This window comes from Halichoerus grypus, chromosome 15, assembly GCF_964656455.1.
Source record: "Halichoerus grypus chromosome 15, mHalGry1.hap1.1, whole genome shotgun sequence".
Lineage (NCBI taxonomy): Eukaryota > Metazoa > Chordata > Mammalia > Carnivora > Phocidae > Halichoerus > Halichoerus grypus.
In genome coordinates this window covers 35,483,086-35,496,665 of record NC_135726.1, presented here as the reverse complement: position 1 = coordinate 35,496,665, position 13,580 = coordinate 35,483,086, and positions in this window count along the sequence as shown.

Sequence of the window (13,580 nt, the reverse complement as noted above, 5' to 3'; positions counted from 1 at the left end):
ATTCTTCTGTACCCCACAAGGTCTGGTTTTGAATGCAGTAAAGGCCTCAGTGATTTCAATTTCCCCACTTCCTTTTCACATATTGAGACATTCATAAAAAGCAGTGTAAAGTTGTGGTAGAGTTAGATCATGTGGGTTGGTAGCCTGGATCTGCCATTTATTAACAATGTGACCTTGAGCTAGTTACTTAATTTTTCTGAGGCTATTTCCTCACATGTAAAGTTAGGTTTAATAGTATTTATGTCATTGGCTTGTTTTGGGAATTAAAAGAGTCAATAACATACTTAGAACAGGAGCTAAAGCCAAGAATTAGCAATTGGTTTTTGCCCATTTGCCTATAGGCTGTTGCCATATGTCTGTTCATTGTTTTTATTCCTTTAAATACCTGGTTTCCTGAGCAGGATTCCCCAGCTTCCTCCATTGCCTATATGGAATGCCCCTCAGTCCTTTTTCATGATCTCACCTCTCCAGATCTCCCTGCTTGCCAGTTACCATGCTTTATTCTTCATTCATCAGTTCCTGCTCCACATGAGAATATGAACTGAAAACTGTCTTTATTGCAACCTTTATGTAGTTTACCTTATTTTATCTTTCTGCTCATAAAGAGTCAAAAAGAGCTGGACTTTTCTGTTTGTTTCAGTTTTACTCAACTTTCTTTCTTTCTTTTTTTTTTTTTTACAAGAGGAAAAAAGTCCTCACTTGGTTCACTTTTAGATATTTAGATATTTTAGTGAAGAATAACTTAGCTCTAAGTTATTTTTTACCTGTCTCTAAACCAGCACCGTAGTTCATATTTTAATTTTGTTTTCATTTATTTATAATATTTTCTCCATTTCTGAGTGTTAATTGTGATCAGTATTGTTATTTGCTAATTTTATAGGTCAACAAGTTATTTCAGAACAGTTCTGTGTGTTTCAACTGGCATATACTCTCCTCCCTGTCATTACATATTGAGTCAAATCTGTGTCAGTGTGAGCACTGTAACATTTCAGCCACTGACTTTGTGTTTTTAAGGTAGCTCTTTAATTTTAGCTCCTTATTTAGCTAATGCCATGAAGGGAATAAGACCTTTATCTCATTTCATGTCTCAGGCACCATAAAATGCTGAGTCACAGTCATCTGAGGGCTGTTCTCTCTAGGCAAATGATTTAAAGTTTGAGGCTGGAGTGATTTCAGATTTCTGCCAGGCTTATATTGTTATTCAATTCCTTCTTAAAAATTTTTAAAATTTTGTGTACTTACGTAATTGTGAGGGGATGAGGTGGGGAGGAGGTGGATAAGGACTAGGGAGGAAGTATATGAACTCTAATAGTTTTAAGGCCCTTTATACTGTTCACAACTAACACAATACAAACGACGTAATCAATCCATTACTTTATAGACAGCCCTGTATGTACGATTTAGTCAGTTCAGACAGTTTTGTTTTCAGCCTTCTTTTTAAAGAAAATTTTATTTATTTATTTATTTATTTATTTATTTATTTAAGAGAGAGGGAGGGAGCCTGAGCATGTGCGTGCACGCATGCATAAATGGGGCTGGGGCAGAGAGCAGAAGGGGAGGGAGAGTGAAAGAATTTCAAGCATGTAGTGATCGGGAAGCCTGTGGCAGGGCTACATCTCAGGACCCTGAGATCATGACCTGAGCTGAAACCAAGAGTTGGATGCTTAACTGACTGAGCCACCCAGGTGCCCCTTTCAGCCTTTTATCTGATTAGTTTTGAATGTATAGGGCAGGTGATGCCAGTTTAAATATTTTTCAGGGGATACAAGAAGGTGCTAATGGCTCTTGTTACGAAGATATTAGGACTACAGAATTGATGATGGTACTCTGTGAAGAAAAAATTGTGAGGTTTGGATCACTAAATTCCTTGTAGTTCCTAAACTAGATTGTTAAGTGATGGAGCAACTGGTTGTATATGGTGTATACACATATACATACATATATTCATATACATATACACATAAACAAACATATATATATACATATGTATATATGATTGTATATGGTGTATAGCCCCACTGCTAACCTGTCAAACCCTGTCATGTCAGACCTTTCCATGTCAATTAGCACATTGTAAAGGTCCAATTTGCTTGTAAATTAAAAATGGATGTTTAGGGGCACCTGGGTGGCTCAGTCAGTTAAGTGCCTGACTTGATTTTGGCTCAGGTCATGATCTCAGGGTTGGGAGATTGAGCCCCACATCCGGCTCCACTCTGGGTGTGGTGCCTGCTTAAGATTCCTTTCTCCCTCTCCCTCTGCTCTTCCCCACCATTCACCATCGAGTATGTATTATGGACCCATTATGTATCAGACACTATTCAGGGTTAGGGATACAGTCATAAATAAAACAAAATCCCTGCTCTCACAGAACTTACATCTAGTAGGGAAGATAGACAATAAACAAGTGTATAGTATATCAGATAGTAATATATACTCTGGAGAAAAGGAAAAGGGATAAAGAGTATAAAAAGTATTGGGTTGGATACTATTTTTATTTAGGGTATTTGGGGAAGACTTAATTGATAAGATGAATTTGAATTTCAATCCAAAAGAAGTGAGGATATTTGAGAAAACTTTCCAGGCAGTGAGCCTGCAAAGGCCCTAAGGCAGAACATGCCTGTTTATTAGAGGAGGGAGACCAATATGGCTGGGTACAGCAAGTTACAGAGATAGTGGAAGGAGAGGTAGTGAAATCACAGAAGTTATGGGAGACACAATCAGGTCCATTATAAAGACTTCGGCTTTTATTATGTAATGAGGAGCCATTAAAAGATTGTGAGCTGAGGAAAGACCTAAACTAAGTTGCATTTTTTTTTTTTAAAGATTTTTTGTTTATTTATTTGACAGAGAGAGACAGCGAGAGAGGGAACAGAAGCGGAGGGAGTGGGAGAGGAAGAAGCAGACTTCCTGCAGAGCAGGGAGCCCGATGTGGGGCTCGATCCCAGGACCCTAGGATTATGACCTGAGCCGAGGGCAGGTGCTTAACGACTGAGCCACCCAGGTGCCCCACTAAGTTGCATTTTAAATGTATCACCCTGATAGCTGTGTTTAAAAGCTGTTGCAGTAAAACCCAGGCTGAGAGATGACTTGGGAGAAGAGGTGGGGTTGGTGAGGATTGGTTGGATTCTGGATGTATTTTGAACTTGGAGCTGATAGAATTAAATGTTGGATGGAATGGGGGGCGCCTGGGTGGCTCAGTCGTTAAGCGTCTGCCTTCGGCTCAGGTCATGATCCCAGGGTCCTGGGATCGAGCCCCACATCGGGCTCCCTGCTCCGCGGTAAGCCTTCTTCTCCCTCTCCCACTCTCCCTGCTTGTGTTCCCTCTCTCGATGTGTCTCTCTCTGTCAAATAGATAAATAAAATCTTTAAAAAAAAAAAAAGTTGGATGGAATGGAAGTGCGATAAAAAGAAAAGTTCACGTTAAATTAGAGATGCTTATTAGACATTCAAGGAGCAATGTTAAACAAGCAGTTGGGTTTATAAGAATGGAGTTAGAATGGGCGGTGATCTAGGATAAAGATGTAAATTTGGAACCCTTAAAAAAAAAAGGGGGGGGGGTGCCTGGGTGGCTCAGTTGGTTAAGCGACTGCCTTCGGCTCAGGTCATGATCCCAGGGTCCTGGGATCAAGCCCCGCATCGGGCTCCCTGCTCGGCGGGAAGCCTGCTTCTCCCTCTCCCACTCCCCCTGCTTGTGTTACTTCTCTCACTATCTCTCTCTCTCTGTCAATTAAATAAATAAAATCTTTAAAAAAAAAAAAAAAAAGGAACCCTTTTAATATATTGATGGTGTATAGAGAGAAAAGACTGGGTAAATTCACCTTGGATAGTTCGCTTGATAATTGCATGTTAGAACCCCTGGAGGAGCTTTGTAAAAATGGCAGTGCCTAAGTCTCTCCTCCCAAAAGTCCTGACTGAATTGAGAAGTAGGGCAGGGTGTTGTACTTTTTTTTTTTTTTTTTTGAGAGAGTGGAGGATGTAGAGGTGGGGAGAGAGAATCTTAAGTAGGCTCCATGTCCAGTGCGAGCCCAAGGTAGGGCTTGATCTCACAACCCTGAGATCATGACCTGAGCCAAAATCAAGAGTCAGAAGCTTGAGTCAAAATTAAGAATTGAAAGCTTAACCGACTGAGCCACCCATCTGCCCTAAGGGCACTGTATTTTTTAAAATAGTCTAAGGTGATTCTATTTTTGAACACTTACATTGTTTACACTTTTTTTTTTTTAGAAACTTTATTTATTTTGACAGACAGCGAGACAGCAAGAAAGGGAGAGAGGGAACACAAGCAGGAGGAGTGGGAGAGGGAGAAGCAGGCTTCCCGCTGAGCAGAGAGCCGGATGCAGGGCTCGATCCCAGGACCCTGGGATCACGACCTGAGCTGAAGGCAGACACTCAACGACTGAGTCCCCCAGGCGCCCCCGTTTACACTTTTTTAAACATTGTAAGCCGTGCTTCTATGAACAGCCTTATAGTCTAATTTTTGTGTATACTTTTAGTTGCTCCAGTAGGTTACATTTCTAGAATATTAATACTTTGTCAGTTTCACACATGAAGAACATATAATTTTGTTCTGGAGAACAGTTCGTAAAATATTCTGAAGTTACGGATTTGCTTAATAAAATTTCCATGCCTTAAGCATTAGAACAATTATTAAACAATTGATAATATAGATTAGGAAAAATATCCAGAATCTGTAGTGGCATTTAACTGTCAAATCTTTCTCCTAGATATAGTGCTAAGAGATCTCAACATTGCTTAATCAGAAAAAAAAAAAAGTCATAGTTTAAAAAAAAGCAAAGAATGAATAGAATACAGAAAGCTCATTCAATTCTGATTTAGTCATCAAGGGAGTCAATCTTGGATTCAGTTTTCCTTATCAGGCACCTTCTTTCTTAGTGAATTTCATCAAGGTAAAACAAATCACAATATCAAAGATACACAAAATAAAATGTTGGTAAATAAGGATTAAGGAAACAAATTAGGAAACTTAATTGCAGGGACCCAGGAGAGTGAAAGAGAAAGGTAGGATGGTAACAGTAAAAATGAAGAGGAATGAATGGATTTATATATTTATCCGTAAATCCTGGAGGTAAGATGGATGATCCTCATAGCTGTTTCCAGATATTCCTCCCTCCTGAATTCTTAAAAACATAAAGCTTTTACTATCTAGTCATTAGACCATATTACCTACTACTCCATATTGCATTGTCAGTTTATTGACCCCTAGAGTCACTCTCCCTTATTTCTTAAAAATTTTAGCTCTTGGCTCACTCTCTCCAACTCCACTACTGTCTTAATATTTGGCTTGAGATATACCTGTAAACGATCCTTCCAACACCCTGGCCTCTCAGTTTCTTGAACTGACATCCAATGATCTTGTCCTCCACTCCCTTGGAACTACTCACTCCCATAGTTTTATAACTTTGTCATTGCCAAATGGTCCTTAATCCCATTCCCTGACTATCCATTCCTTCTAATACTCTGACTCCAACAATCTTTCAACCACACCAGGATTGGATTTAGCAAAGTGGAGACCATTAGTGAGAATGGAACAAGGACTTTGAGAGTATGCAGGGGAGAGATGATAAATTTTGATAGTGAGATTTTAGCATGAATGTGGTACTATCAATGGATTATGGATCCTGGCCCTATAGGACTTGCTGATGGTTTTGATGTGGATATCAAAAAGAAGAGAAACAAGATGACTTCTAGATTTTTGACTTGAGGCTAAGCTGGTGATAGAGTCATTTACAGAGATGAAAAAGACTTAAGGGGAGAAGCAGATTTGGTGGTTATATGAATCAAGTATTCTATTTTGGCAGAGTTAAATTTGAAATTCTAATATTTAACTAGAGATGTAGGCTAAGGAATCAGACTGAATCACTTGGAACTCAAGGGAAGAGGTCAGAACTGGAATACTTTTGCAGCAGTTATCCTCTGGTGGCATTCAAAGTCTAGGGACTAGCGGGTAAGGGGGCCCTGGAGTAGGGAGGAAAAATAGCCACAGTTTGAGTAGCCTGTAGGTTTTTATTTGAACAGGAAGGCAAAAGTAAGTTCAGAGAAGGGAATGAACTTACAGGAATTTTGATGGACAGTGAATTCCAGAGGAAGAATTTCAACCTTATGATAATTTTGGAACCAATCCACAGGAGTTTAAACTTATAGTACCAGCCAATATTGCTTTGAAACCATTTCAGATCTGCTATGATATGCTTCGTAAACCCTAGGATGATTTATTACAGAACTTTAATTATATTAAAAGATACCAGATATTTTTGCAATTCTAACCTAATCAAGAGTCCTATTACTTTCCTTCTAAATTTCTGGATCTGAGGGATTAACCAGGTTCTCAAATGAAAAAGGAAAAAAAGAATTTGATTTAATCTACCATATAAAAATTTCATTACATGACTTTCAGAATCAACTATTTTTCAGTTTTTATCTATCTCAATTTGAATGTTTCTTAGACATATGAGTCCATGAATGTAGATGTCTTGCTAACAAGGAAATTAAGATTAAAAAATTTTCGTATCAATACATTTATGTAATTCCAAAGTCTATATAAAATTAAACAAAGAGAAATCTTGCTTCCACTCCTGTCCTTTCGATCCCATTTCCCTCACCCCACATTGCCTATAATTCTTAACTTACCATTCCACTGTGTCTTGACACAAGTCAAACAAATGCAAATTTATATTCTTTTTTTAAAAATATTTTATTTATTTATTTGACAGAGAGCACAAGCAGGGAGAGCAGCAAGCAGAGGGAGAGGGAGAAGCAGGCCCCCTGCAGAGCAGGGAGACTGATGCTATCTGGATCCCAGGACCCTGGGATCATGACCTGAGTCGAACACAGCTGCTTAACCAACTGAGCCACCCAGGCACCCCCCCAAATTTATATTCTATCTTTTTGTTAATATGAAAAATAGAATACTATATGCACTGCTCTGCGTTGGCTTTGATCACCTAATGAATCCTGAGAATTCCTCTTTATCAGTACATAGAGATTTATTTCATTTTTTTCTAATTTTTTATAGGAACATACATTGTGAAGGCTGTACCATGATTCATTTAATTCTTTACTAATAGACACTTGACTTGTCTGGTAATTAAGATATGTATATGTGCCAGAGATGAAAGTGCCTTAGAAGTTATTTATTTCCCATCTTTTAGAAAATAAGATCCAGTTCTTCAGGGGCATTCTATAAGGCTGAATCAAGTTTTGAATTTATTTTTGGTAGTTTAATTTTTAAAGGAAGTTGCTTTAATCAAAAGAAATTTTCAAATTTTCTTTAGGACAGAAGGCATTAATTTCAAATATCGTGGAATTAAAGAGCTCCCAGGGGACTATATAAAGCCATCAGCATCAGCGTTTGCCATTTGAGCTTGAAGTCATTAGCTTTCTCCTATGATTCAGGGAACGATACCTTGAAATTGAAAGAACACTAGCTTTGAATTACAGTTTCTAGGTCAGCGGTAATGGAGACTACTTGAGCTGTGGTTTAGCCGTGGACTTGGCTAGTGGATTTTCCCTACTAAAGAAACAAGCTACTCAGGTCAAACTGGCAAAATACACAGAAGAAATCCAGAGAAATTTTGGTCTTGGCAATGGAAGCCCTCTTTTCCTCTGAAAGAAACCATGCTAAAATACTGTGTCTCCTTAGAAAGAAGAACACATTCTGAAATTTTATTTCAGCAAACCAAAGAAAGCCATTTAAATGCTTTTTACCTGCCAGATTAATGGACTAGCAGACTAAGAAGGGCCATGAATGAATAGCCCGCCTTATCTAGAAAGCCATCATTTCGGTGATGGCCTGGAGTGAAGTGCCACACCCTAACTCCTGCAAGAAATTTAAGAGTTCTTTTTTCTCTTTTCTTAGCAGGTTTAATGAAGTTCTAAATGTTAGTTGTGACAACTCCCCTAAAGGTTGCTCTGGGAATCCCTACAAGTTGTGGCTGCTCTCCTTTGCTGAGGTGGTCATCAGTAACAACAACTAACATTTATTGGATACTCACTCTTGCTAGGTACTATTGAATGGACATGGCCTCTTTTCTCAAACGCATGTCCCATAAAGCTTCAACACTGCCTGTTTTCCAGCAATTGGATTCCTGAGTTGGATGGACATTGACAAGTGAATGTGGTTTACCATTGATATGAAGGATTCCATTGCTCTTTGGAGATGGGAGATAAGGAATAATTGTTAGGTTCCAGAATGCTCTATAATGATAAGGGAAATGCTATCTGTAGCTAGTGCAGACCAAAGACCATTGTTCTTACGTTGTGCTATAAGTGTTCTTATTAAGAGATTTCTTTTCCTTCAGTGCCTGTGGTTCTTGGTCATGCCACTTCGCAGAATGAAGAGGTAGACCAGACAAAGAGTGGTGGGCAGCAAAGCAAAGTTTATTGAGTGATAGTACAAAGCTCCCAAAGAGGGAGGGAACCTGAGAGGGTTACCACCAGTTTCTAAGTCTAGGGGTTTTTATGGGCTTGTTGGTGGCTGTTTTAATCTGATTAAATCACCCTCCATGAGCCTGTCATCCAATCAGATTTTTGTCATCTACCTATTGGGTGGGAAAAGGTGGAGGGCTCCTTCCAAGGCATGTAGAGTCTTTTTAAGGGTGGTTTCCTCTTAGGGCAGGGCCTCTTGTCCCTGCCTGCCTTTCTTCCAACTATCCTTCATTATTCTGAGTGTGAAAGTAATTTAAAGCTTCCTTCCCATTTTTCTCTAAGTTTCATGGAAGCAAGAACTGTATCTCTCTTGCTTGCCAAAGCGTGGAAAGGAAGATTTTAATGGGGCGGGGGGGGGGGGCAACTATCATGTGTGATAGGTATAGGGACCACTGGGATTGAATTTTGCAGTGTGAGAGATTAGGCTCAACTCTATTAAATAGAGCATGGACAAGTGGGAATTTATAGCCAAGGAGCAGGGTGGGGTCAGTGGAATGAAAATTACTAAGAGGTAAGGGAAGATTCTGGCTGAACTGACCTAACAGGATTCTTGCTGAAGGCAGGCCAGAATGATTAGACATCATCTGGGGGATAGTGGAGGATGAGGAACCTGATTACATATTAAGGGTGATCAGATATGGAGGATGGGGGATTCTGGTTAACTGATTTATCAAGATTCTTGTTTAAATTGGACAAAGCAGAGATGGTACGGAGGTCAAAAAGTCAGGCCTCATTGAAAGAGTTCAGGGGAGACTGAGTTTGCATTGAAATGCTGTTTACATGTGTATAAAGCAAAAATATAAAAACCCCTGAAGAAAGGTAATGCATGCCCCAATCAATTTCTTAACTTTAGAGTATGTGCATGCTAGCATTTACCACACTGGATTATGTGCAACTTGAATGTCTAGCCAGTAGGCTTTAAGCTCTTAATGAGTAGAGTTTGTGGCTTTTGTCTTTGTTTCCTAACAAAATACCTGGCCTAGACACTGAATACATGTTTACAGAGTGAATGTATTTTTCCCAATGTATTATGTTCCCAAGCATCTTCCGTAAGAGCTTTTGTTTTGTTTTGCTTTGTTTTGAGAGAGAGAGTGCAAACACACACACAGGAGGGGGAGAAGGGGGGTGGTCTCGTGACCCTGAGATCATGACCTGAGCTGAAATCAAGAGTTGGACGTTTAACTAAGCCACCCAGGTGCGCCCGTAAGAGTTTATTTTTAAATCTTTTTGTTTATAATATAAACACAAAGTTTTTTGTGTTAAATATACACATTACAAATGAGACTGTGGTTCTCTGCTCAGGAGCATCTACTCTTGTGCTTTTTCTGCGTATGTTATAATTCAGTAAAAATTCCTTTAGATTCCTATTGACCTTTTATTATTATTATTATTTTTTTTTTTTAAGATTTTATTTATTTGAGAGAGAGAGAGAGAAACAGCATGAGAGCGGAGAGGGTCAGAGGGAGAAGCAGGCTCCCTGCCGAGCCGGGAGCCGGATGCGGGACTCGATCCCAGGACTCCGGGATCGTGACCTGAGCCGAAGGCAGTCGCTTAACCAACTGAGCCACCCAGGCGCCCCATTGACCTTTTATTATTAATATGTTCCCTATCAGTTATAAGTTGTGCATTTGAGGATTTACTTTGTAGTAAGTTTGATTTCTCTTGACTAAGAGCTTTCATGTTCTAGCTGTTTTAAGAAGTTTATAAAGCACAAAAATGGCCCTGAACACACTCAGGCCTCTACCTCCCCATTGCCCCAGCACTTCCACCTTTTTTTTTTTTTTAATTTTTTTATTGTTATGTTAATCCCCATACATTACATCATTAGTTTTAGATATAGTGTTCCATGATTCCTTGTTTGTGCATAACACCCAGTGCTCCATGCAGAACGTGCCCTCCTCAATACCCATCACCAGGCTAACCCATCCTCCCAACCCCCTCCCCTCTAGAACCCTCAGTTTGTTTTTCAGAGTCCATCGTCTCTCATGGTTCTTCTCCCCCTCCGATTTCCCCCCCTTCATTCTTCCCCTCCTGCTACATTCTTCTTCTTCTTTTTTTCTTTCTTAACATATATTGCATTATTTGTTTCAGAGGTACAGATCTGAGATTCAACAGTCCTGCACAATTCACAGCGCTTACCAGAACACATACCCTCCCCAGTGTTCATCACCCAGTCACCCCATCCCTCCCACCCCACCCCCCACTCCAGCAACCCTCAGTTTGTTTCCTGAGATTAAGAATTCCTCATATCAGTGAGGTCATATGATACATGTCTTTCTCTGTTTGACTTCTTTCGCTCAGCATAATACCCTCCAGTTCCATCCACGTCGTTGCAAATGGCAAGATCTTATTCCTTTTGATGGCTGCATAATATTCCATTGTATATATATACCACATCTTCTTTATCCATTCATCTGTTGATGGACATCGTGGCTCTTTCCACAGTTTGGCTATTGTGGACATTGCTGCTATAAACATCGGGGTGCACGTAGCCTTTCGGGTCCCTACTTTTGTATCTTTGGGGTAAATACCCAGTAGCCAGCACTTCCACCTTTATACGTATAGTGCCCTCATTCTTCCAGTTGCTCCCATCACAAACAACCTCTCGCTTATTTCACCCTGAACTCCAGTTTTTCCATTTCCATCCACTCATGTTATTTAGTGCCTCTCCAACTCTTAAAACCAGCCAATGAAATGGCTTCTAACCTACTTGTCAAATCCAACTTGGTGACTGGATAACAGTTTTGAAGGAAAATAAGATTAAATCTTTCTGGACCTCTTTCATTTCCCACCTCCCCTACAATAGCTGATAATGGAAAGACAATGGAAACCTTTCCCTCACTGTCCATCCCCAGCAATTATTATTCAGATTCTTCTACGGAAAGTCCTGAACTCTGCCTAGCAGACATTTTTCTTCCTAAATATTCCTAAATCTTTTGAACTATTTGTCACCTCAGAAAATATGTGGAGTATTTTAAACAGGTCACTCTGAGAAGACAAAATTTTACATATATTAATCTTTACAACATCAGCCATGCTATAAAGAATATCAACCACCTTTATTTCAAAATCTCAGTGAGACCTGTAGACATGGTGTATATGAGGGTAAAATCTATGCCTGCCAAGCATAGGATCTCTCCTAATGAACAGCCACTTGATTTGCCTTTGTATCATCTATATAGCACAAGGATTTATCTCAGATGCATAGCAGGGAGCATATATGGAGATTTTCTAGCAATTTTGTGCAACCCATCTGTGTGTCCTTTCAACATCCAGTCGTTGTGATTTCATTCCATCTTTCCACAAATTTTTGTTGAGCACTTAGTCTGTGGTAGACACTACTGGAGACTAAGGATACATTTTGTGCTTTCATGAATAAAATGGCAAATTCCTTGCTCTCAGAGCTTGTGTTTCAGTTAGGACTTGGGGAAAAATACAAAAAAACAAAGAATATTTAATAGTGTCAAAAGGTAAGGAAAAGAGGTGCCTGGATGGCTCAGTCGTTAGGCGTCTGCCTTTGGCTCAGGTCATGATCCCAGGGTCCTGGGATCGAGTCCCGCATCGGGCTCCCTCTCCCTGTTCAGCGGGGAGCCTGCTTCGCCCTCTCCCTCTGCCCTTCCACCATGCTCGTGCTCTCTCTCTCAAATAAATAAATAAAAAGCTAAGGAAAAAATAGAGAATGGGGCTAAAGAGGGCTGGGAAGGCATGGGACTGGGAGTGGGAGAACTATCTTAAATAGGGTAGCTGGGGAAGACCTCACTATAAAGTAGACAATTGAGCGGAGACCAGAAGGAAGGTGAGGGAACTCACCATGCTGCTGTTTGAGGGAAAAATCTTCAAGGCAAAGGGAACAGCAGGTGCAAAGGCCCTGAAGTTGGAATGTATTACTGGACTTGGTTGATTAGTTTTTTTTTTTTTTCTTCAAGAAAGCAGCTTCTGACAGTCTCCCTGAAGGAAAATATTTGCTATTTCAGCAGGTCATTCCCATTCAATTACCATATATATTCTACTTTCTTTTAACTTTAGAAAGGTTTAAATGGATCACCAAGATCACAAAGTCCATTTTCAATGGAAAGACATTAGTAAATAAAACACATCATCATATTAATAAGTATAAAGACAGAATATAGCCAATTAGTCTATGATACAGAAGTCAGTCCATCTACTAGAACCATGACCAAGATATGGCAGACAAGAGGCAACTCTGTTGTCTAGCCATAAAGGGTGAAAAACAGAGGGTAAAAAATATGAGTTAGACTCCTTCCCATTGCTAACAGGGAAAGTAGATGAGCTGGGAGTACATGATCTAGACGTTTTGTTTTCAAATCAGCCTTTCTTCCCAAGGGATTGCTGATTTCAGTTAGGGCTCTTTGGGTGGCAAGGAACTCTTTGGGTGACAAAGATCCCCTTGAGCTTTCTCAAATAAAGTTTTATTATAAGGACTTAAAAGGTTTGACCCCTGGGATCCCAGACCAGGAACCACCACCAGAAACCTGGGACCAGGAATTGTGCAGCTATGGGAGCTGCATGCCCCCAATTCTGGTGTCTTGCTCTGCCCTACTCTCCTTGCTCACTAGCTTCCTTTACCTATTCTCTAATAAATAGCTGTGACTTACCAATGGTTTTGGCTTTTTGTTTTGGCTAATTGTTGATATTGCTTTTAAAATTAAAATAATATATTTGGGGCACCTGGGTGGCTCAGTTGGTTAAGCATCTGACTCTTGATTTCGGCTCGGGTCACGATCTCAGGGTCATGAGGATCAAGTCCCGCATCAGGCTCCGTGCTCAGTGTGGAGTCTGCTGAGATTCCCTCTCTCCATCTCCCTCTGCCCTTCCCCCCACTCATGCACGCTCTCTCTCTCTCTAAAATAAATACAATCTTTAAAAAAATTAAAGTAGGGGCGCCTGGGTGGCTCAGTCGTTAAGCGTCAGCCTTCGCTTCAGGTCATGATCCCGGGGTCCTGGGATCGAGCCCCACATCGGACTCCCTGCTCAGCAGGAAGCCTGCTTCTCCCTCTCCCACTCCCCCTGCTCTGTTCCCTCTCTCGCTGTCTCTCTCTCTGTCAAATAAATGAATAAAATCTTTAAAAAAATAATAAAAAAATTAAAGTAATACATTCATGAGTAAAGAATTA